Source organism: Carlito syrichta, unplaced genomic scaffold, assembly GCF_000164805.1.
Source record: "Carlito syrichta isolate Samal-C Ts95f unplaced genomic scaffold, Tarsius_syrichta-2.0.1 Scaffold308912, whole genome shotgun sequence".
Taxonomy (NCBI): Eukaryota; Metazoa; Chordata; class Mammalia; order Primates; family Tarsiidae; genus Carlito; species Carlito syrichta.
In genome coordinates this window covers 62652-85672 of record NW_007253008.1, presented here as the reverse complement: position 1 = coordinate 85672, position 23021 = coordinate 62652, and the positions used below count along the sequence as shown (strand labels likewise).

General features: G+C 36.4%; 1 pseudogene; it reads right to left on the bottom strand.

Annotated features, from left to right (window-relative positions):
• Positions 1–6089: 6089 nt before the first annotated feature.
• LOC103268805 overlaps positions 6090–23021 on the bottom strand; it is a 38543-nt pseudogene continuing 21611 nt past the window's right edge.

Below are 23021 nucleotides of genomic sequence, written 5' to 3'. Positions count from 1 at the left end.
CCCTGGGGTGAGAGTCAGAGACCCACTGCAGATCTCCTTTGCAGAGGGCTTCAGAGACTGGGTTGCCCCATCGCCATCTTGCCACTTCCCTCCTGACTCTTTTTTTTTTGAGTTGGAGTCTCACTCTGTAACCCAGACTGGAGTGCAGTGGTCACTCCTGGCCACCGCAGCCTCGACCTGCTGGGCTCCGGTGATCCCTCTGGTTCAGCCTTCTGAGTAGTCAGAATTACAGGTGCGCACTACCACGCGTGGCTAATTTTTTGATTTTATTGCAGAGATGAGGTCTCGCCTGCCCAAGCTTTTTTTTTTTTAACCTTTCTTCTCTTTTATTTTTTAAATTGGTGTCTCACTCTGTCATGCAGGCTGGAGTGCAGTGTCACGCTCACAGCCACAGCAGCCTTGACCTGCTGGGCTCAGCTGATCCTTCTGCCTCAGTCTCCCAAGTAGCTAGAACTACAGGCATGAACCCCCACGCCCAACTAATTTTTTGATTTATTGTAGAGACATGGTCTTGCCATGTTGCACAGGCTGGTCATGATCCCCTGGACTCAGGCAATCCTCTCACCTCTACTTCCCAGCATGCTGGGATTATAGGTGCCAGACACTGTGTCCAGCTACCTTTCTTCTTGTAAAAGAGATATATAGTTTCTGTGCTTTTATCATAATAAAGAAAAATATTCTTCATTTAAATGCTGAGACAACTAGCTTATTATATACTCAGAAGCCGTTAGAGTGTACATTACATACTCTTTACACCATTCAGCCATTCACTATGTTGTAGTACAGTGCTTATTTTCACATAAAATCTTAAAAACTAATTGTTAAAATAGATCAAATTATGAAATAGCATCTTCTCTTATCTTTTTCTGTTGATGTGAAGGAAGAATGTTGTGAATCTACAGACCACAGTATATTTAACATGATTATATCTGGATAATGGAACCCAAATTAAATTTGTTTGCTTTCTTTTTGTCTTTTCCCCCCTGCAATTAGCTTAGTGCTTTTTTTAAATTTAAAGATGTGTGGTACAATCTTTTCTTTCTTTTACCACATTTGTAATAAATGGCATTTTTTCATTAAGCAAAAACTTAAAATCTTTGTCAAAGTCTTCAGGAATGTCTGAGGTGCCCCCCCTTTCTTTACAGTTGACAGTCGGCCTGCCTCTGTAGTGTAGGTACAGAGACTGCATCCTGCTCATCATGATTTCCCTAGTGTAGAAGGCAGCATCTGGTCAAAGTAGTTCCTCAATAAATGTTCACTGAATTGATAGGAAAGATTTGCAGTTTAATCTGGGATGTAATGAAGATGAACTGAACCAATGCAACTGACACAGAAAAAAAATAAAGAGTGGCTTGTTGTGACTTCAAAAGCAAATTTTACAGCCTCACTGACAATTTGGCTCCAACAACCTGGTGATATAAGTCTAGAATAAGTTGCTCCTTCAGTCTTTGGACTTCAAACTCCAGAAATCTGATCCAGATCTTCGCTGATATTTTACAAATCATATGTGTGTTAAAGAGTAGGATATTATTATTGCTTTCTTAGAAATTATATTTTTACTTTCTCTTTTTTTCTTTTTTTTTTAGTTAAACACTTTGGCAATATTTGTAATTCTTATTATTCTGTCACATGCAAAACTGAAGTGCACTTGGACATGCTGATTTCATTCACTGGAAAGGTGATAGGATCCAATAGGTTTTAGCAACACAATTCACTCATTCATTAATTCTCTTAAAACTAATAGTCATTTCATCAGCATGGGCCCCTGAGAAACAGCACTGTACCCTGAGTGGTACCTAGGCAAGAAAACAGATCTAAATGTTATTTAATGTGTATAATTTTTTTGGTTTGATAGTTGTTATAATCGCAAAAAAAAAAATTTTCTTTGTGTTGGTTTACTCAGAGAGATGTTTTAGGACATCTTTTGTCTTTGCTTTACATCTTTTTCCATGTTGAGGGATAGGCAAAGATTTGTTTTTCTTTTATCATAATGAGGAAAATAATTCACTATTAAAACGATGACAGACAACTAGCTTATTACATACTCTTATGCTATTCAAATGTACGTTGTATACTCTTTTGACCATTCAGTCATTCACTGATGTTATAACAGAGTTTTTATTTTTACAGAAAATATTAAAAACAAGTTGTAAAATGAATAGGGCAGATTATCAAGTAGAATCTTACATGATTCTTTTCTATTGATGTGGAGGTAAAAAAGTAATCTGAGTCTATACACCATAATATATTTATAGTGGTTATCCCTGAGTAAAGAATCCCAGAGGAAATTGGGTTTTTCCTAGATTTTGCTTTTTCAAATGAAACAAGCACATTGAATTTGCAATGAATTGTACTTGTTATTAAGAAAAAAACAAAAATTTTGTGAAAATCTGCAGGAATGCCTGAGGAAACCCCAATTTCTAGTAAGACCCATTGGGATATAGTTGACAGGTGTCCTGCCTCTACCCCTGTGAGTGAGGAGGCTGTCCTGCTCAGCATGATGTCTCTAGTGCAATAGACGGCACCTGGTCAAAGTAGGTCCTTAGTAAACATTTCCTGAGTTAATAGAAAATGTATGCAACTTACTTGAGACTGTCATATTAAAAAAAATGAAGCATTGGAGTAGAAAAAGAGAAGGCATAGAGAATGTCTTGTGGTAGATGTCAGGAGCAAATATACAGCCTCAGTGACAGTTTGTCACTAACAAGCCAGTGATGTGCCATTCAGAAGTCTGGGATAAGTTTTAGTCTCAAATTTCAGAAATTTGACCAAGACCTTCACATTCTAAAAAATCAGGGAAGAAGTCAAAGTCTAGGATGAAATTTCTTGGATTGCATTGATTAATATTTTTTATGTTTTCTTCTTTTAGACAATCTCTATGATGAAGCTGGTAAGTTCTATTATTCTTTCGTATGCTAAACTGAAGTGTAGCTGGATATGTTGACCTCATTCACTTAGAAAGTGATAGAATCCAGTAATTTTTAACCACAGAAACCACTGATTCATTAATTTCCTTAGTACTAATGGTCTCTTCAGTTGCATAGGGCCCTGAGAGACAACAGTATCTGGTCCTAAGTGGTAACTGACCTAGAGGCAGATTAAGGTTAATTTATTTTATTTTATTATTATTTTTTGCCAGGTACATTGATAATTTTGCTTTATTTGTTTTTTTAAAGGTGTAGGGTACAATTCAGGGTTAGGTATACAAATGTTCATTATGCAAGTACCCTTGTTGATGAGGTGTGCCCTTCCTGCCCCTGGCAGTTTCCCACTACTGCCACTTTTTTCTTATAATATCACAATAATTGTTCAAGGTTTGCTTATGAGTAAGAACATGTGATTCTCAGTTCTTTGTTTCTGTGATAGATTGCTCAGTATTATAGACTCTAAGTACATCCAGGTTGCTGTGAAGTTCATGATTTTGTCTTTCTTTATGGCTATGTAATATTCCATCATGTATATGTACCACATTTTTTTAATCCAGTTCTCTTTTGATGCGCAACAAGGTCAGTTCCATATGCTTGCTCTTGTGAAATGCTACAATAAACATATGTGTGTAGGTATCTTTTTCATACAGCGATTTGGTTCCTTTGGGTATATCCCCAGTAGGGAGATTGTGAGGTCATATGGAAGGTTGATTTTTAGATCTTTTTGGAGTCATCATACTGTTTTCCACAGAGGCTGTAGTAGTTTACACTCCCACCAACAACATAGAAGTGTTCCCTTTTTGCCACATCCTCTCTTGCATCTGTTATTTTTTGAGTTATTGATGATGGTATTTTTTGAGTTATTGAGTTAGGTGATATCTAGGTATAGTTTTAATTTGCACCTCCTTGATGACTAGTGAGGCTGAACATTTTTTCATGTATCTGTTGCCTGCTCATATCTCTTCTTTTGAGAGGTATCTATTAATGTCTTTTGCCCACTTTGTAATGGGGCTGTTTGTTTTTTTTTTCTTTTCAGCACGTTTGAGTTCCTCATAGATCCTAGATGTTCGGCCTCTGTCAGATGTAGAGTTGGCAAATATTTTTTCCCAGCCTGTGGGCTGTCTTCCTGCTCTCTTGATGGTTTCTTTGGCTTTAAAGAAGCTCGTCAGTTTGATGAGGCACCACTTGTATATCTTACCTCTTATAGCCTGGGCACTTGGGGTTTTGATCAGGAATTGATTGCCAGGTCCAATTTTCATAAGGGAGTCTCCTGCATTTTCTAAGGTTCTTATAGTTTAGGGTTTTATATTTAGGTCTTTGATCCATTTAGAGCTGATTTTTGTGTACGGGAATAGGTAGGGGTTTGTTTTAATCTTCTGCATGTGGTCAGTCAGTTTTCCCAGCACCATTTGCTGAATAGGCTCTCCTCTCCCCAGTGGTTGGTGGTGGAGGCTTTGTTGAAGACAAGTTGGTTGAGAAATTGAGGTTTTACTTCTGGAATCTCTATGCTGTTTCATTGGTCTACATGCCTGTTCTTGTGCCAACTCCAGGTTGTTTTGATTAGTGTAACCTTATAATAATGTTTAAAGTCTGGGAATGTGATACCTCCTGTTTTGTTTTTTGTTTGTTTTTTTGTTTGTTTGTTTTTTGACTGAGGATTGTTTTTGCTATTCAGGTCATTTATGTTTCCATATGAATTTCTGTATTGTCATTTCCAGATATAAAAATGCTGCTGGCAATTTAATGGGTATTGAGTGAAATCTGTAGATTGTCTTGTGTAGGGTGGACATCTTAACAATGTTGACTCCTCCAGTCCATGAGCATGGAATATTTTTTGTGTCTTCTTTGATTTCTTTGAGCAGTGATTTACAGTTTTCATTGTAATAGTCTTTCATGTCTCTGGTTAGGAAGACAGCAAGGTATTTCTTTTTTTTGTGGTTATTGTGAATGAGATTGTGCTTTTTATTTGAGTTTCTGTTTGTTTATTGTTGGTGTATAGAAGTGCGACTGTCTTTTACACATTTATTTTATAGCCTGAGATTTTGCTAAAGTCCTTTATCAGTGTAAGGAGGTTTCTTACAGATTCTCTTGGGTTTTTGAGGTATAGAATTATGTTGTCTGAAGGAGGGATAACTTGACTAACTCTTTTCCTATTTGGATACCCCTGATCTCCTTCTCTTGTCTGATTGCTCTAGCTGGGACTTCCAAAACAATGCTGAAAAGGAGGGGTAACAATGGGCATGATTCTCTTGTTCCAGTTTTAAGGGGAAATGATTCCAATTTCTTTCTGTTTAGCAGTATGCTGGCTGTGGCTTTTACCATTTTGAGGTATGTTCCATTTATGGCTAGATGTTTGAGGGTTTTTATCAAGAAGGCGTGCTGGATTTTATCAAAAGCTTTTTCTGTGTCTAATGATATAATCATGTGGTTTTTGTTTTTACATCTATTGATGTATTTAATTATGTTTATGGTCTTATGAATGTTGAATCAGCCCTGCATCCCAGGGATGAAGTCTAATTGGTCATGGTGGATGATTTTGAGATGTGGTTTTGGACCCGGTTTGCTAGGATCTTATTGAGAATTTTAGCATCTATGTTCATCAAGGATACTTGCTTGTAGTTCTCTTTCTTTGTTAGATCTTCCTGGTTTGGTTATCAATTTGATGTTAGCTTCATAAATGATTTGGGGAGAACTCAATCTCTCTCAATTGCCTGAAATACTTTCAATAGGATTGATATCAGCTCCTCCTTGTATGTTTTGTAGAATTCTGCTGGAAAGCCATCTGGTCCAGGGTTTTTTTCTATAGGTAGTTTTCTTATGACATAGCAAATTTCCTGGATTGTTATTGGTCTATTTAGGGTCTTGTTTCATTCTGGAGAGGTTTGTGATGTAAGAAAGTCCTCCATTTCATTTAGATTTTTTAGTTTGTTTCCATACAAGTGTACATGGTAGTCTCTGATAATCTTCTGTATTTCTTCTTTTTTTCTTACAGTACCAATTTTTAGTTTTATTTAACACATTGCATTTTCCATTTACAATACAGTGCTTATAAAGTGCAATGTTATCTCCTTCCCCTGTGCACATGTTCCATATTCAAGTATTGAGAATGCCCAGTTATTTACTATAGTAGCTCAACATTAAAAACTGCCACAGAATTTGTGACTAATTTGGGTTCTTCAATGTTAACTGTGTGGAATAATGCTGCTGCATCTGTACTTGGGCTGCCCTAATCAACCTCTTCAATGGTGGACCCTCAGAAGCACCACCAGAGGGAGGAGCTCCACCACCAGGGAATCCGTCAGGCATTCCTCCTGGCATACCTCCTGCATTCTGGTACAACTTGGTAATGATGGGGTTGCAGACTCTCTCCAGTTCTTTCTGTTGGTGTTCAAATTCTTCCTTCTCTGCAGTCTGTTTCTTATCAAGCCAGCTGATAATTTCGTTACACTTGTCAAGAATCTTCTGTTTGTCTGCATCATTGATCTTGCCTTGAAGTTTCTCATCTTCAACAGTTGCCTTCATGTTGAATGCATAGGATTCAAGTGAATTATTGGATGATACTTTGTCCCTGTGCTTCTCATCTTCAGCTTTGTACTTTTCAGCCTCCTGGACCATACACTCAATGTCTTCCTTGCTCAAACAACCCTTGCCATTAGTGATAGTGATTTTATTCTCTTTTCCTTTACTCTTATCTACAGCAGAGACATTGAGAATGCCATCGGCATCAATATCAAAAGTGATTTCAATTTGAGGAACAACACAGGGTGCAGGAGGTATGCCTGTGAGTTCAAACTTGCCAAGCAGATTGTTATCCTTGGTCATGACATGCTCACTTTCATAAACCTGAATGAGCAAACCAGGTTGATTGTCAGAATAGGTAGTGAAGGTCTGTGTCTGCTTGGTAGGAATGGTAGTATAGCGTTTAATGAGGATAGTCATGACTCCACCAGAAGTTTCAATACCAAGGGAAAGAGAAGTGACATCCAACAGTAGCAAATCTTGCACATGTTCAGATTTGTCTCCAGATAAGATGACTACCTGGACAACTGCACCATAAGCAACAGCCTCATCAGGATTGATGCTCTTAGTCTGTTATTTTCCATTGAAGAAGTCTTGTAGAAGCTTCTAAATCTTGGAGATATGAGTAGAACCACCTACCAGGACAATATCATGGGTCTGTAAATTTTCTAGTTTGGCATCTTGGAGGACTTTCTCTACAGGGTCCAGGGTGCCACGAAACAAGTCAGCATTCAATTCTTCAAATCGGGTATGGGTAATGGAAGTATGAAAGTAAATTCCCTAGTAGAGAGAATTTCTCTCAATACTGGCCTGGGTACTGAAAGAGAGAGTACACTTAGCACATTCACAAGCATACAGAAATACCAGACAGCTCTCTTGTCCTCACTGATGTCCTTCTTATGTTTACACCTAAACTCAGCAATTAAATGGTTGACCATTCGGTTGTCAAAGTCTTCTCCACCTAAGTGGGTATCTCCAGCTGTAGACTTGACTTCAAAGATTCCATCCTCAATAGTGAGGATTGACACATCAAAAGTGCCACCTCCTATGTCAAAGATCAGCACATTTCTTTCAGCTCCAACCTTTTTGTCTAAGACATAAGCAATTGTAGTAGCAGTTGGCTCATTGATAGTTCTAAGTACATCGAGGCCAGCAATTGTTCCAGCATCTTTGGTAGCCTGCTACTGAGAGTCATTAAAGTGAGCCAGCACTGTGCCCACAGCATTGGTAACAGTCTCCCCGAATAGGCATTTGTGATTTTCTTCATCTTTGTCAGAACTATAGATGACACCTTCGCTGGATAGAAGTTTTTTGTCTCACCCTTGTAATCTACTTGTACATTGGGCCTGTCTGCATCATTCACCACCATGAACGGCCAATGCTTCATATTGTACTGGACAACAGCATCATGAAATCTGTGTCCAGTCAGGCATTTGGCATTGAAAACTGTGTTGGTCGAGTTCATTGCAACTTGATTCTTTGCAGCATAACCGATCAATTGTTCAGTATAAGTAAAGGTGACATAACTTGAAGTGGTTCGGTTTCCCTGATCACTGGCAATTATCTCTTTTATACTTCCATTTTCTATGCTGGAAAACACTCACACAAGAGTAGATGGTGCCTTAGACATGGTTGCTTGTGTGTAGGCCAAAGCTGAGTTAAGAAGAGCACACATAAATCCCAGGAGTCAATGCAGCGTTCAATGAGCAATCTTTTGTATTTCTTTGGGGTCAGTTGTGGCTTGATCTTTAGCATTTCTAACTGTGTTTATATGGACTTTTTACTCTCTTTTTCTTGGTCAGTCTAGCTAGGGAATCCATCAATCTTGTTTATTCTTTCAAAGAACCACTTTTTTTTGTTGTTGATTTTTTTTTTTTTTTTGTATTATCATTTTGTCTTCTATGTTCCAAATTTGGGTTTTTATTTTGATGATATGGATTCTTTTGCTGAAATTAGGACTTTGGTGTTCTTGCTTTTTCAGCTCCCCTAGGTGATTTGTTAGGCTGTTAACTTGTGATCTTTCCATTTTCTTCTTGTGTGTTCATGGACAGGAATTTCCCTCTTAGTACTGTTTTTGTAACATCGTAGAGGTTTTGGTAAGTTGTTTCTTTGTTTTCATTTGTTTCCAGGTAGCTTTTAATCTCTGCTTTGACTTACATGTTGACCCAGAAGGTGTTTAGCATCATGCTGTTTAGTGTCCATATTTTTGTGGGTGTTGGAGGAATTTTGTTTGTGCTGGCTTTTATTTTTATTCCACTGTGGTCTGGGAAGGTGCATGGCAGGATTTCAATCTTCTGAAATTTGTTTATGCTTGATTTATGATCAAGGATGTGGTCAATCTTAGAGTATGTTCCATGTGGTGATGAGTATAATGTGTATTCTGTGGAGTGTTCTGTAGGTATCAATTAAGTTAATTTGGTGAAGCACCATGTGGAGGTTCCAGATCTTGTTGATTTTTTGTCTTGTTGATCTGTCTATGCTTCTGAGTAAGATATTTAATCCTCAGCTATGATAGTGTTAGAGTCAATATCTTTTTCAATTTACCTTGATGCTGCTTTATGAAAGTTGGCACTCCTATGTTGGGTGCATATATATTTAGGATGGATATTTCTTGTTGATGGATTGAACCTTTTATCATTATGTAATAACCATTCATATATTTTTTAATTTTTGATAACTAAAGGGTAGTTAGTCTGATATTAAGATTGTGACTCCTGCTTTTTGTGTGTTCTGTTCACCTGAAATTTTGTTTCTCATCCTCTTACTCTAAGTCTGTGTGTATCCTTTCTGGTGAGATGAGTCTCTTGGAGACAATATATTGTTGCCTCATGATATTTTATCCATTTTTTTCATTCTATGACTTTTCAGTGGGGCATTCAGGCTAATTATTAAGATATGAGAGTTTATCCCTGTCATAATGTTCTTACAGAATTTGTTGTTGCTGTTGCTTGTTTGTTGTCTTTCTTTTGATTTTTGGGTTGATTCATACGTGTTTTCAATCTTTTTCTTGCATTCTTGTGAAGGGCATTGTTGTTCTTTTTTCCTTTTCTATGTTTAATACTTTCTTAAATGTTTCTTGTAGAGCTGGTCTGGAGGCAGCATAAGCTCTTAGGAACTGAATGTCTGGGAAAGATTTTAATACTCCCTCACTAATGAAGCTTAGCTTAGCTGGGTAGCTAACTCTTGGTTGAAATTGTTTATTGTTAAGGACTTTGGAGATTGTGTTCCAAGCTCTCCTAGCCTGAAGAGTTTCTGTAGTGAAGTCTGTTGCTAATCTAATTGGTTTTTCCCTGTAGATAGTCTGATCTTTTTCTCTTGCTGACTTTAGGGTGTTTTTTCTATTATACCTACTTTGTGAGGGGAATTACTATGTGTCTAAGAGTTAGTCTTTCATTTGTTGTCTTGCAGGGGTTCTCTGAATCTCTTGTGTTTGAATGTTCCTGTCACTGATGAGGGAAGTTTTCTTGGATAATTTCATGGAATGTTTGTTCCAGGCTAGTCTCTGTCTCTCTGTCTGCCACAAGAATTCCAATTGATCTTAGGTTTGTCCTCTTGAAATAATTGTTCATCTCTTGAAGTCTTTGTTCTGTCTTTTTTAAGCTTCTTTTCTATGTTTTTAACAGTTTGGGTTAGTTCCATATTTTTGTTCTCATAGTCTGAGACTCTTTCTTTTGCTTAGCTAAGTCTTCTTTTCATGCGTATCAGTTTGTATTTATTTTGTTCACAGTATTCTTTAGTGCTGTTGTCTCAGTTACCAACTCTTGATTCTTTCCTCTTATCTCTCCTCAATTCCATTTATTCTTTCTATTAATGTCTTGATATCTAGGTTTGTGGTTTCAGGCCAGTCATCCTGGGGGCTCTTAATTGTTTGCATTCCAAAGTCTGTATTCTCTGTGTCTGACCTTCCAGGGGTCTGTGTGAGACCTATATTCTTCTTTTGATTTTTCTTCATTTGTGTAAACTGCCCCCCACCTCTTTACCTCTTCTGTAATTCTGCTCTTCAGGCATGGGGGTAGCTTTTACTTCTGTTTGCTCAATAGTCCTTATATGGATCCTTTGGCTTTGTTCAATTCTGAGGTTAGACTATGGGTGAGGAGTTATACTTATTGCAGTTTTGAGATATAACTGAGGGGGAGCTGTTATTTGGAAACTATCTGCAGATCCTAATATCTGTTGACAGGTGTGTGGGCTCCCTGGAAAGTCTTATAAAACACAATAAAATAATAGAAACAAAGAAAGTATGAAAATATAATCAAAAATAGAAAGAAAGAAAGAAAGAAAGAGGAAAAGGAAAAAAACACAAAACTAAAACTACAAACAGACAAAAAAAAAAACCCAAAGCAGAACAAACAAGCAAACAAACAAAAGCAACAACAACAGCAACAACAAAACTCACTCTGAGGCAGTTCCTCTAACTTTAACTTCCTTTCAGCTCTGAACTCCAGTGCCTCCCCTCTGCTCTCAGCACAGGCTGATAAGATTTCTCTCAGGATGTGTCAGATGTGTGGAAGGAGGGTGGATAAGATCTGGACTCACCTGGCCTGCTGCTGTCAAGTCTCCCACTCAGATCTGACATGTCTGTGCCTGTTCCAGCATGGAGGAGGGGTGCCTGTCTCTCCAAGTTTGATGAGATTCTATCAAGGTCCTAGGTTGGAGGCTAGGTGGGGCTGTGTGGGGCAATGAAGGTCTCTGCCTGGTCCCTGGACAGAGAAAATGACTCCAGCTGGCATTTCCTCACCGGTGGTGGGGCTTCTCTCCAGCTTTCCTGGACTTCTCTCTCCACTGATCCTGGGCTCCATCTGCTTTGCTGTCATAGGTAATAATGTGGGCCAGGTTCCAGGTAATAAGGATCAGCTGTATTCAGCAGGCTTTTCTCAGGAGAGACCCAAGAATAGCAGACAATCCTGCACACTGGCAACTCCAATCTCAGGGCGGTGGGGATTCACCTCGGAAGAGAGTCCAAGTGTATGAACTCGAGTCTCCCCTCAGATGGGCTTTCACTAACCCACCGGCACATACCCACTCACGCAGAGAGTCTTTATGGACACTAGCTTTTGCAGAGACTATCAGAGTCCAATCTGTCCCATTGCCACCTTGCCAGAAATTCTCAAGTTTAATTTAATGTTTATAATTTTTTGCTGGCTTTAGTCTTTATAATCACAAATGACATTTTACTTTATTCACTGACTCAGAGTGAGGTTATAGGACATCTTTTGTCTTTGCTCTGTATCTTTCTTCACTTAGGAGAGATATACATAGTTTTTCTGTGCTTTTATCATAATAAAGAAAAAATTCATTATTAAAATGCTAAAGGGCAAGTAACTTATTACATACACTTAAGTCATTAGAGTGTACATTACATACTCTTTAAACCATTCAGCCATTCGCTAAGTTATAGAACAGTGCTTATTTTCATAGATATATAAAACATTTGTTAAGATAGAATAGATAATGAAGAAGCAACTATCATGACTTTTTTTTGTTGATATGGGGGAAGAATCTTCTGGGTCTATATACTATAGGATATTTAATGTGATTAGATCTCAGTAATAAAACCCAAACAAAATTGTTTTTTCCTACCTTTTTGATATTTTTAAAATTATAAGAGCATACCACATTTGTAATACATGGCATTTTTCACTAAGCAAAAACATAAAATCCTTGTCAAAGTCTGCAAAAATGACTCAGGTGTCCTCTTTTTTAATAAAATACAAGGATTTACAATTAACAATTGGCTGCCTCTTTCCTGTGGGTGCACAGACTGTGTCCTACTCATCAGGGCATCCCTAGTGCAGTAGAAAGCACCTGGTCAAAGTAGTTCCTCAATAAACATCCAATAAATAAATCAAAAATATTGTCAGCTTAGTCCCGGATGTCATGAAAGTAAACTGAACCAATGCAAAAACACTGAAAGGAATAGTTATTTGTGGTGACTTCAGAACCAAACTACCCAGCTTCAGTGACAACTTTTTAATTAGCTGGATAATAATCCGTTTTGATATCTAAGATAAGGTGCCTCTTAGGTCCTTAGGCTTCACAGTTCAGAAATCTGAATCAGACCCTCACTGATATCCTATAAATCATGATACCATAACTAAGATATAATTTATTGGTTTTCTTAGAAATTATATTTTTACTTTTATTTATTTATCTATTTTAGTTAATTGTTTTGGAAACATTAGCAATTTCTATTATTCTGCCGTATGCCAAACTGAGGTACACCTGGACATGTTGATTTCATTCTCTGATAAGGTGATGGACTCCAATAGGGTTTAGCCACAGAATTCATTCATATATTAATTCTGTTAACACTAATGGTCTCTTCAGTCATGTAAGCCCTAAGAGACAACACTGGACTCTGAGTGGTACCTGACCAAGAAAAGAGGTCTAAATATTGTTCAATAGGAATTTTTTTGTTTTAGTCTTTATAATCTCAAAAGACATTTTTCTTTGTGTGCTGATTGACGTGGAGAGAGATAATAGAATATCCTTTATCTACATTTTTTTGTCATTTTCTAAAATGAGGGATATACAATGTTTTTCTTTACTTTTGTAATATTTAGGAAAATAATTTATTATTAAAATGATAAGAGACCTCTAGCTTACTATGTACTTTTATACCACTAGAGTGTGAATCGTAAAAACTTTTGATGATTCAGTCATTTACTGATGTTATAAATGAGTTCTTATTTTCACAGAAAATATTGAAAATTACCTGTGAAATGAATACAACAGATTACAAAGTAGAATCTTGTTGACCCTTATCTGTTATGTAAAAGGAAAAAGATTTTGTTCTGTATACCTCAATATATTTACAGTGGTTATATCTGAGATGTAAAACCCAGAGGAAATTGTTTTTCTATAGCATTTTGCTTTTTTAAATGAAATAAGGACATTGAATTTGCAATAAAATGTATTTGTCATTAAGCAAAAACAAAATCCCTGTAAAAATGTGCAAGAATGCCTGAGACAACTTTCATTTCTCCCATCCAAGTGCAAACCATGATCAACCTTGTTTAGTTTCCCAGTTTGCGACAGGTCTCACGCCTTCTAGCCATTAGGGACCTAGATGACAACTTTCATTTCTAACAAGGCACATTGAGTTAGTGTTGACAGGTCCCCTGACTCTACCCCTGTGGGTAGAGAGACTGTCCTGCTCACCATAATGTCCCCAGCACAGAAGACAATACCTTGTCAAAGTAGATCCTCAGTAAACATTTCCTGAGTGGAGAGGGTATGTGTGCATTTTACTTGAGAATGTCACAATGAAAAACTAAAGTGATACAGTATAAACAGGCAAGTCATAGAGAGTAGTTTATGGTGGAATTCAGGAGCATATTATAAACCTCAGTGACAATTAGTTTAGAATAAGCTGGTTATGTGCCATGCGAACGTCTGAAATAAATTTTACTATCAAGTTCCAGATATCTGACCAGACTTTTACTTTCCTACAAATCACATAGGAGGTCAAAGCCTATGAGGAAATTTCTTGGAATTACATAAATCAATATTTTTTCCCTTCTTTTTTAGATAAACTTCTTGACGTAGTTGGTAAGTTCTGTTACTGTGTCATATGGTAAAATGAAGTGCAGCTGGACATATTGACTTCATTCAGTTAGAAGACTATGAGATCCAATAATTTTTAACCACGGAATCCATTGATTCATTAATTTCCTTAGCAATAATGGTCTCTTCAGTTGCAGTGGCCCCTGAGAGGCAGCACCTGGTCCTAAGTGGCAGTGACATAGAGGAGCAATACATTTTATTCATTGTTTACAATTATTTGCTGTGTCTTTAGTCTTCATCATCACAAATTATATTTTACTTTGATTGCTAACTGACTCAGAGTGAGATTATAGGACATCTTTTGTCTTTGTTTTTCACATTTCTTCTCTTAAGAGAGCTATAACAGTTTTGCTGTTCTATTATCATAATAAAGGAAAACATTCCTTATTTTAATGGTAAGAGATGACTAGCTATTAAACACGCCTAGGTCTTTAGAGTATATGTTAAATACTCTTTACACAACTCAGCCATTCAATACGTTTATAGACTACTCCTCATTGTCTTTGAACATATTAAAGACCAGTTGTTTAAAAAAAAGTAGACTATTTAGAATCATCTTGCATGACTCTTTTCTGTTGATGTGAAGGAAGAATGTCTAGATCTATACAACACATTATATTGAAAGTGGTTATAGCTGGAAAATGAAACTCAAATATAATGGTAGTTTGTTTCTGTGTCTTTATTGTATTTTAATGATATATAAATACCTTATTTGTAATAAATGGCATTTTTCATTAGCAGACACATAAAATCCTTGTCAAAGTCTTCAGGAATATCTGAGGTATCTTTTATTTGTGTAAAACACAAGAACGTACAATTGACAATTGGCCTGCCTCTGCACTGTGAGTGCAGAGACTGTGTCCTGCTCATCATGACCTCCCTAGTGCAGAAGACAGCACCTGGTCAAAGTAGTTCCTCAATAAACACTTGCTGAGTTGATTGGAAAGCTTTGCAGTTTATTCAGGGACGTCATAAAGATAAACTGAACCAATGCAGCAAACACTGAGAAGGAATAGAGAGTGGCTTGTGGCAACTTCAGAAGCAAATTTTATAGCCTCAGTGACAGTTTGACTCTAACGACCTGGTGATGTTGTTTCATGTGTAAAACTAGGAAAAGTTGCCCCTTCAGACCTTAGGTCTCAAACTCCAGAAATCTGACTCTAATCTTTACTGATATTCTACAAATCATACGCATGTCAAGACTAGGAGATAAATGTATTGGTTTTCTAGAAATGATATTTTTACTTTCCCTTTTGTTTTTCAGTTAAACATTTTGGCAACATTGGTAGTTTCTATTACTCTGTTGTATGCTAAAATTATGTGCACCTGGACATGCTGATTTCATTCAGTGAGAAGGTGATATGATCCAGTAGTGTTTAGCCAAAGAATTCACTTATTCATTAATTTTGTGAACATTAATGGTCTCTTCAGTCACGTAAGCCCTGAGAGACAGCACTGGACTGTGAGAGGTACCTGGCCAAGAAAAGAGGCCTAAATATTTTTCAGTATGGATACTTTTTGTTTTGTTTAGTTGTTACAATTTCAAAAAGCATATTTTTTGTTTTTCTTTTCTTATTATAAACATGTGGAGTAAAATGTGTGTTGATTGTTTCAGAGAAATATTAGGATATCTTTTGTCATTGCTTTGTGTCATTTTTAATATGAGAGATATAAATCGTTTTTCTTTGCTTTTGTAATATTTAGGAAGATTTCATTATTAAAATAATGAGACACAACTAGAATATACTCTTATACAACTAGAAGTACACTGTAAACTATTTTGATGATTCAGTCATTCACTAATGTATGAAAGAGTTATTATGTTCACAGAAAATATTGAAAACTAGCTGTGAAATGAATATAGCAGATTATGAAGAAGAATCCTGCATGGTCCTTTTCTATTGATATATGAGTAAAAATATTCTGGGTCTATCCACCTCAATTTATTTGCAGTGGTTATACCTAAGTAATGAAACACAGGGGAAATTGTATTTCTCTAGCTCTTTGCTTTTTTTTAAAAATGTACATTGAATTTTCAATAAAATGTATTTTCCATTAAGCAAAAATATACAATCCCTGTAAAAATGTGCAGGAATGCCTGAGGCACCCTTTTTCTTATAAAGCACATTGAGTTAGAGTTGACAGGTGACCTGATTCTACCCCTGTGGGTGGAGAGACTGTCCTAATCATGATGTCCCTAGTGCAGAAGACAGCACCTGGTCAAAGTAGATTCTCAATAGACGTTTATTGAGTGGATCGGAAATTATGAGCAATTTACTTGAGGCTGTCATTACAAATATCTGAAGTGATGCAGTAGAAGCAGAGAAGTGACAGAGAACAACTTGTGGTGGACTTCAGGAGCAAATTATATAGCTTCAGTGACAGTTAATTTGAACAAGCTGGTGATGTGCCATGCAGACATTTGGGATAAGTTTTAGTCTCAAATTCAAGAAATCTATCCCAGACTTTCACTTCCCTGCAAAAAAACACAGGGGGTCAAAGTCTGAGAGTAAACATCTTGGAATTCCATAAGTCAATACTTTCTATCTTCTTCTTTTCTAGGTATATTCAAAGAGGAACGAGGTAAGTTCTGTTATTCTGTTGTATGCTAGAATGAAATGTAGCTGGATATGCTGATTTCATTCGTTGAGAAGATGATGGGATCCGACAGTTTTTAGCCACAGAATCCAATCACTTATTAGCTCTCTTATCAGGAATGGTCATTTGGTTAGCATAGGCCCCTGTGCAACAGCACCAGACCCTTTGTGGTACCTGGCCAAGAAAAGAGGTCTAAACGCTATTCACTATGTATAAACTTTTGTTTTGCTACAGTTCATATAATCAGAATGACATTTTTCATTATTGATTGATTGGCAGAAATTTTATAGGACATCTTTTTTCTTTACTTTTTTGTCTTTTTCTCAAATTAGAGATATAAAATTTTTTATTTTTGTCTGAATGAAGGAAATAATTCATTACCAAATAAATGAGAAATGACTTGCTTAGTATATGCTACTATGCCATTAGAATGTACATTCTAAACTCTTTTGTCGAGTCAGTCATTCATTGATGTTACTAAAAAGTTCTTATTTTCACAGAATATTTTAAAAAGTAGTTGTGAAATAAATACAGCAAATTTTGAAGAAGATTTTTACATGATCCTTTTCTGTTGATGTAAGGGTAAGAATATTCTGGATCTATATACCTCAATACCTTTACAGTGTTTATATCTGAGTAGAGAAACCCTGAGGAAATAGTTTTCCTCCAGCTATTGCTTTTTTGAATGAAATTTGCACATTGTATTTGCAATAAATAGTATTTTTCATTGAGCAAAAATATAAAATCTTCATCAAAATCTGCATAAATACCTAAGGCAGCCCCAATTTCAAGTTAAGTGGATTGAGAAAGAATTGACAAGATCTCTGTCTCTGCCTCTGTTTGTGGAGAGACTGTCCTGCTCATCATGGCATCTCTAGTGCAGACGATAGTGCCTGGTCAAAGTAAATCTCATAATAAATATTTCCTGAGTGAATAGAACATGTGTACAGTTTATTTGAGACTGTCATGATGAAAAACTGAAGCATTGCTATAGAAACAGAGCAGTAATAGAGAGCATACTGTGGTTGACTTCAGGAGAAAATATCTAGCCTCAGTGACACTACGTCTCTACCAAGTGTGTGATATGCCCCTCGGAAGTCTGGAATAAGTTTTAGTTCAAACTCCAGAAATCTGATCCAGACTTTCAATTTCCTACAAATCACATAAGAGGTCAAGTGCTAAAATGAAATTTTTTCAAATTATATAAATTAATATTTTCTACCTTATTCTTTTTAGAAATCCTCTGTTGGAAAGCTGGTAAGTTCTGTTATTCTCTCTTATGCTAAACTGAAGTGCACCTGGACATGCTGATTTCATGCACTTAAAGGTGATGGGATCCAATAGTTTTTACCCCTAGAGTCCACTGATTAATTAATTCCCTTACCACTAATGGTCTCTTCAATTGCATAGAGCCTGGAGAGACAGTGCCTGGCCCTAAGTGGCAACTCACCTAGAGGTAGTCTAATTTTATTTAATGTTTATAATTTTTGCTTTCTTTTTAGTTTTTGTAATTGCAAATGACATTTTGCTTTTTTGACTGACTCAGAGTGAGGCTATAGTACGTCTTTGTCTTTTCTTGTTATCTTTCTTCTCTTAGAAGAGAAATACAAAGAATTTTTCTTTGTTTTTATCACAATAAAGGAAAAAATTCATTATCTAAATGCTAAGAGATGACTAACTTACTAAATACCCTTAATCGATTAGAGTATTAATGTATGCTTTTTGCACCATTCAGCCTTTGACTATGTATAGTACGGTGCTTATTTTCACAGAAAACATTAAAAATATTTGTGCAACTATAGCAGATTAATAAGTAGCTTCTAACATGACCCTTTTCTGTTGATGTAGAGAAAGAATGTTTTGGGTCTAGACACCACAGTATATTTAAATTCATATCAGAGTAATGATACCCAAACAATTTGTTTTTCTATCTTTCTGCTATTTTCCTTTAATTTTATAAATTTTTATTTTAAGGATGTAGGGTACAGTTCAGGTGTGGGTATACAAATCTCCATTATGCATGTACTCTGGTTCATAAGGGATACCCCCTCCTCTGGTAGGTTTCCTCAACTGCCAATTCCGCCCCTCATCCACTGGTGCCAATCCCCTTCATATAGTTTTATGATAATTGTTCAAGGTTCAATTATAAGTGAGAGCATATGGTACTCTGTTTTTTTTCTGTGTCATACCACTGAGTATGACACACTCTAAGTGCACAAAGTTTATAATAATATTTTCATTAAGCAAAAACATAAAATCCTTGTCAAAATCTGCAGAAATCTCTGAGGTGTCCCTTTCTTTTGTAAGACGCAAAGACCTACAGTTGTCAATTGGTCTGCCTGTGCACTGTGGGTACAGAGACCGTGTCTTTATTCATAATGGTGTTCTTAGTGCAAAAGACAGCACCTGGTCACAGTAGATCCTCAATAAATATTTGCTGAGTTCATAGGAAATGTTTGCTCAGTGATATCATGTAGATCAACTGAACCAATACTGCAGACACCTAGATGGAACAGAGAGGAGCTTGTGGTGACTTCAGAAACAAATTATACAGCCGTAGTGACAGTTTGGCCCTCACAAACTGGTGAGGAACCATGTGGATGTCTAGTACAAGATGCCATTTCATTCCTTGGGCCCAATCTCAGGAAATCTGACACCGAACTTCATTGATATCCTGCAAATCATATGGTTGTCAAAGACTAGAATGAAATTTATTGTTTTTTTAGAAATTATACATATACATATATATTTGTTGTTGTTGTTGTTGAAGTCTCACTCTGTTGCCCAGGTTGAGGTGCAGTGTCACGCTCACAGTCACTGCAGACTCGACCTGAGGACTTAGGTGATCCTTCTCCTCATCCTTCCAAGTAGCTGGAAATACAGGGTGAGCCACCACACCAGCCTAAATGTTTTCGATTTATTGTAGAAATGAGGTTTCCCCAAGTTGCCCAGGATGCAGTTGAACCCCTGGTCTCAGGCAATCCTCTCGCTTCAGCCTTCCAAAATGCTAGGAATACAGGTTAGAGCCACTACGTTCAGCCTAGAAATATTTTCACTTTCTCTTGTTGTTTTGTTGTTGCTGCTGTTGTTGCTAAGTTAAACATTTTGGCAATATTGGTAATTTCTGTTATTCTGTCAAATACTAAACTGAGGTACACCTGGACATGTTGATTCCATTCACTGAGAAATTGATGAGATTCAATAGGGTTCTAGCCACAGAATTCACTCATTAATTAATTCTCTTTACACTAACACTCTGTTCAGTCATGTAGGCCCCTAAGAGACAGTACTGAATCCTTAGTAGTACCTGGTCAAGAAAACAAGGCCACATGTTATTCAATATGCATACGTTTTTGTTTTATTCTAGCCATTGGAAGCAAAAAGGACATTTTTCTTTTGTGTTGTTTCACTCAGACAGAGGTTTTAGGATATATTTTGAGTTTTTCTCAAAAGAGGGCTATAGTAAGTTTCGTTTTTTTTCTTTTTTTGTGTGCTTTTATCATAATTAGGACAAGTTTTCATTATTCAAATTTCAAGAGAAGACTAGCTTATTAATACTCTTATACCACCAGAGTATACTGTAAAGTCTTTTGACAATTCAATCACTGATGTTATAAAAGAGTTTTTATCTACACAGAAAATACTGAAATCTAGCTGTGAATACTGCAGATGATAAAGTAGAATCTGATGATCCTTTTATGTTGACATATGATTAAAAATATTCTGGGTCTATACACCTTAATTTACTTACAGTGGTTTTGCCTAAGTAATGAAGCCCAGAGGAAATTGTTTTCCTCTAACTCTTTGCTTTTTTAAATAAAATAAGGATGTTGAATTTCCAATAAAATGTATTTGCTATTAAACAAAAACTTAAAATCCCTTTAAAAATGTGCAGGAATACCTAAGTTAACCTTTTTATAATAAGGCACATTGATTTAGAGTTCACAGGTGGACTGTCTCTACCACTGTGGGTGGAGATTCTGTCCTGATCATGATGTCCCTGGTGCAGATGACAGCACCTCATCAAAGTTGATCCCCTAATAAATTTTTTCTGAGTGAATAGAACATGTGTACAGTTTACTCAAGACTGTCATGATGAAAAACTGAAATGATGCTATAGAAACAGAGCAGTCATAGAGAGTGTCTTGTGGTGGACTTCAGGAGCAGATATATAGCCTCAGTAGCACTAGTATCTACCATCAGGTGATGAGTCATTTGGAAGACTGGGATAAATTTTAGAATCAAAATCCAGAAATCTGATCCAGACCTTCATTTTCCTATAAATCACATAAAGGATCAAATGTTAAAATGAAATTTCGTCAAATTATATAAATTAATATTTTTTGTCTTTTTCCTTTTTAGACAAAATCTATCAGGAAGCTGGTAAGTTTTATTATTCTCTCTCATGCTAAACTGAAGTGCACCTAGGCACGCTGATTTCATGCACTTCAACGTAATGGGATCTAATAATTTTCAGCCACAGAATCTACTGATTCTTTAATTCCCTTAACACTAATGGTCTCTTCAGTTGCGTAAAGACCTGAGAAACAGCACCTGGCCCTAAGTGGTAACTCACCTAGAGGTAGTCTAATTTGATTTAACGTTTAAAATTTTTGCTTTCTTTTTAGTCTTTGTGGTTGCAAAAGAAATTTTTCTTTGTTGACTGACTCAGAGTGAGAGTTTAGGATATCTTTGTCTTTATTTTTGTCTTTATTCTCTTAGAAGTGATGTACAAATAATTTTTCTTTACTTTTATCACAATAAAGAAAAGAAATTATTGTTTAAATGCTAAGAGACAGCTAGCTTATTATACACCCTTAAGCCATGAGACTGTATAATATATACACTTTACACAATTCAGTCATTGACTAGGTTATACTACAGTGCTCATTTTGAAAGAAAACATTAAGAGTAGTTGTGTAAACTAGAGCAGAGTAGTAAGTAGCTTCTTATATAACCCATTTCTGTTATGTAGAGAAAGAATGTTCTGGATCTATACAACACAGTATATTTAAAGTGGTTATATCTAAGTAATGAAACCCAAATGACTTTTTTTCTATCTCTCTGCTGTTTTCCTTTAATTTTATAAATTTTTATTTTAAAGATGTAGGGTACCATTCAGGTGTAGGTATACAAATCTCATCATGCATGTACCCTGGTTTATAATGGATACCCCCCTCTTCTGGTAGTTTTCCTCAACTGCCTGTTAGACCCCTTCTCCCTGGATTGTTTCCCACTACTGCCAATCCCTTTCCTGTAGTATTATGATAATTGTTCAAGGTCCACTTATTAGTGAGAGCTTGTGGTACTCTGTTTTTGTTTTTTGGTTATTTTTTCCTGTATCACATCACTGAGTATGACACACTCTAAACACAAAGTTTGGAATAAATTTTTCATTAAGCAAAAACATAAAATCCTTGTCAAAATCTGCAGAAATCTCTGAGGTGCCCCTTTCTCTTTGTAAGACACAAAGACTTACAGTTGTCACTTGGTCTGCCTCTGCACTGTGGGTACAGAGACTGTGCCTTTTTTCATCATGGTGTTCTTAGTGCAAAAGACAGCACCTGGTCACAGTAGATAATAAATATTTGCTGAGTTCATAGGAAAGGTTTGCTCAGTGATATCATGTAGATCAACTGAATCAATACTGCAGACACCTAGATGGAACAGAGAGGAGCTTGTGGTGACTTCAGAAACAAATTATGCAGCCGTAGTGACAGTTTGGCCCTAAGAAACTGGTGATGAGCCATGTGGATGTCTAGAACAAGATGCCATTTCATTCCTTAGGTCCAAAACTCAGAGAATCTGACCCCAGTCTTCACTGATATCCTACAAATCATATGATTGTCAAAGACTAGGATGAAATTCATTATTTTTTAGACTATATATATATATATATATATATATAGTCTAAAATATATATATATATATATATATATAGTCAAATATATATATATATTTGAGTTGCAGTCTCACTCTGTTGCCCAGACTGGGGTGCAGTGGCACACTCGCAGTCACTGCAGACTCAACCTGAGGGCTTAGGTGATCCTTCTGCCTCATCCTTCCAAGTAGCTGAAATACAGGTGTGAGCCACCACGCCAGCCTAAATGTTTTTGATTTATTGTAGAAATGAGCTTTCACCCAGTTGTCCAGGATAAAGTTGAATACCTACAGAGATTATATCTTTGCTCATAATGGTGTCCTTAGTGCAAAAGACAGCACCTGGTCACAGTAGATACTCAATAAATATTTGCTGATTTCATAAGAAAGGTTTACTCAGTGTTGTCATGTAGCTAAACTGAACCAATACTGCAGACACCCAGATGGAATAGAGAGTGGCTTGTTCTGACTTCAGATACAAATTATACAGCCTCAGTGGCAGTTTGGTCCTAACAAACTGGTGATGAACCA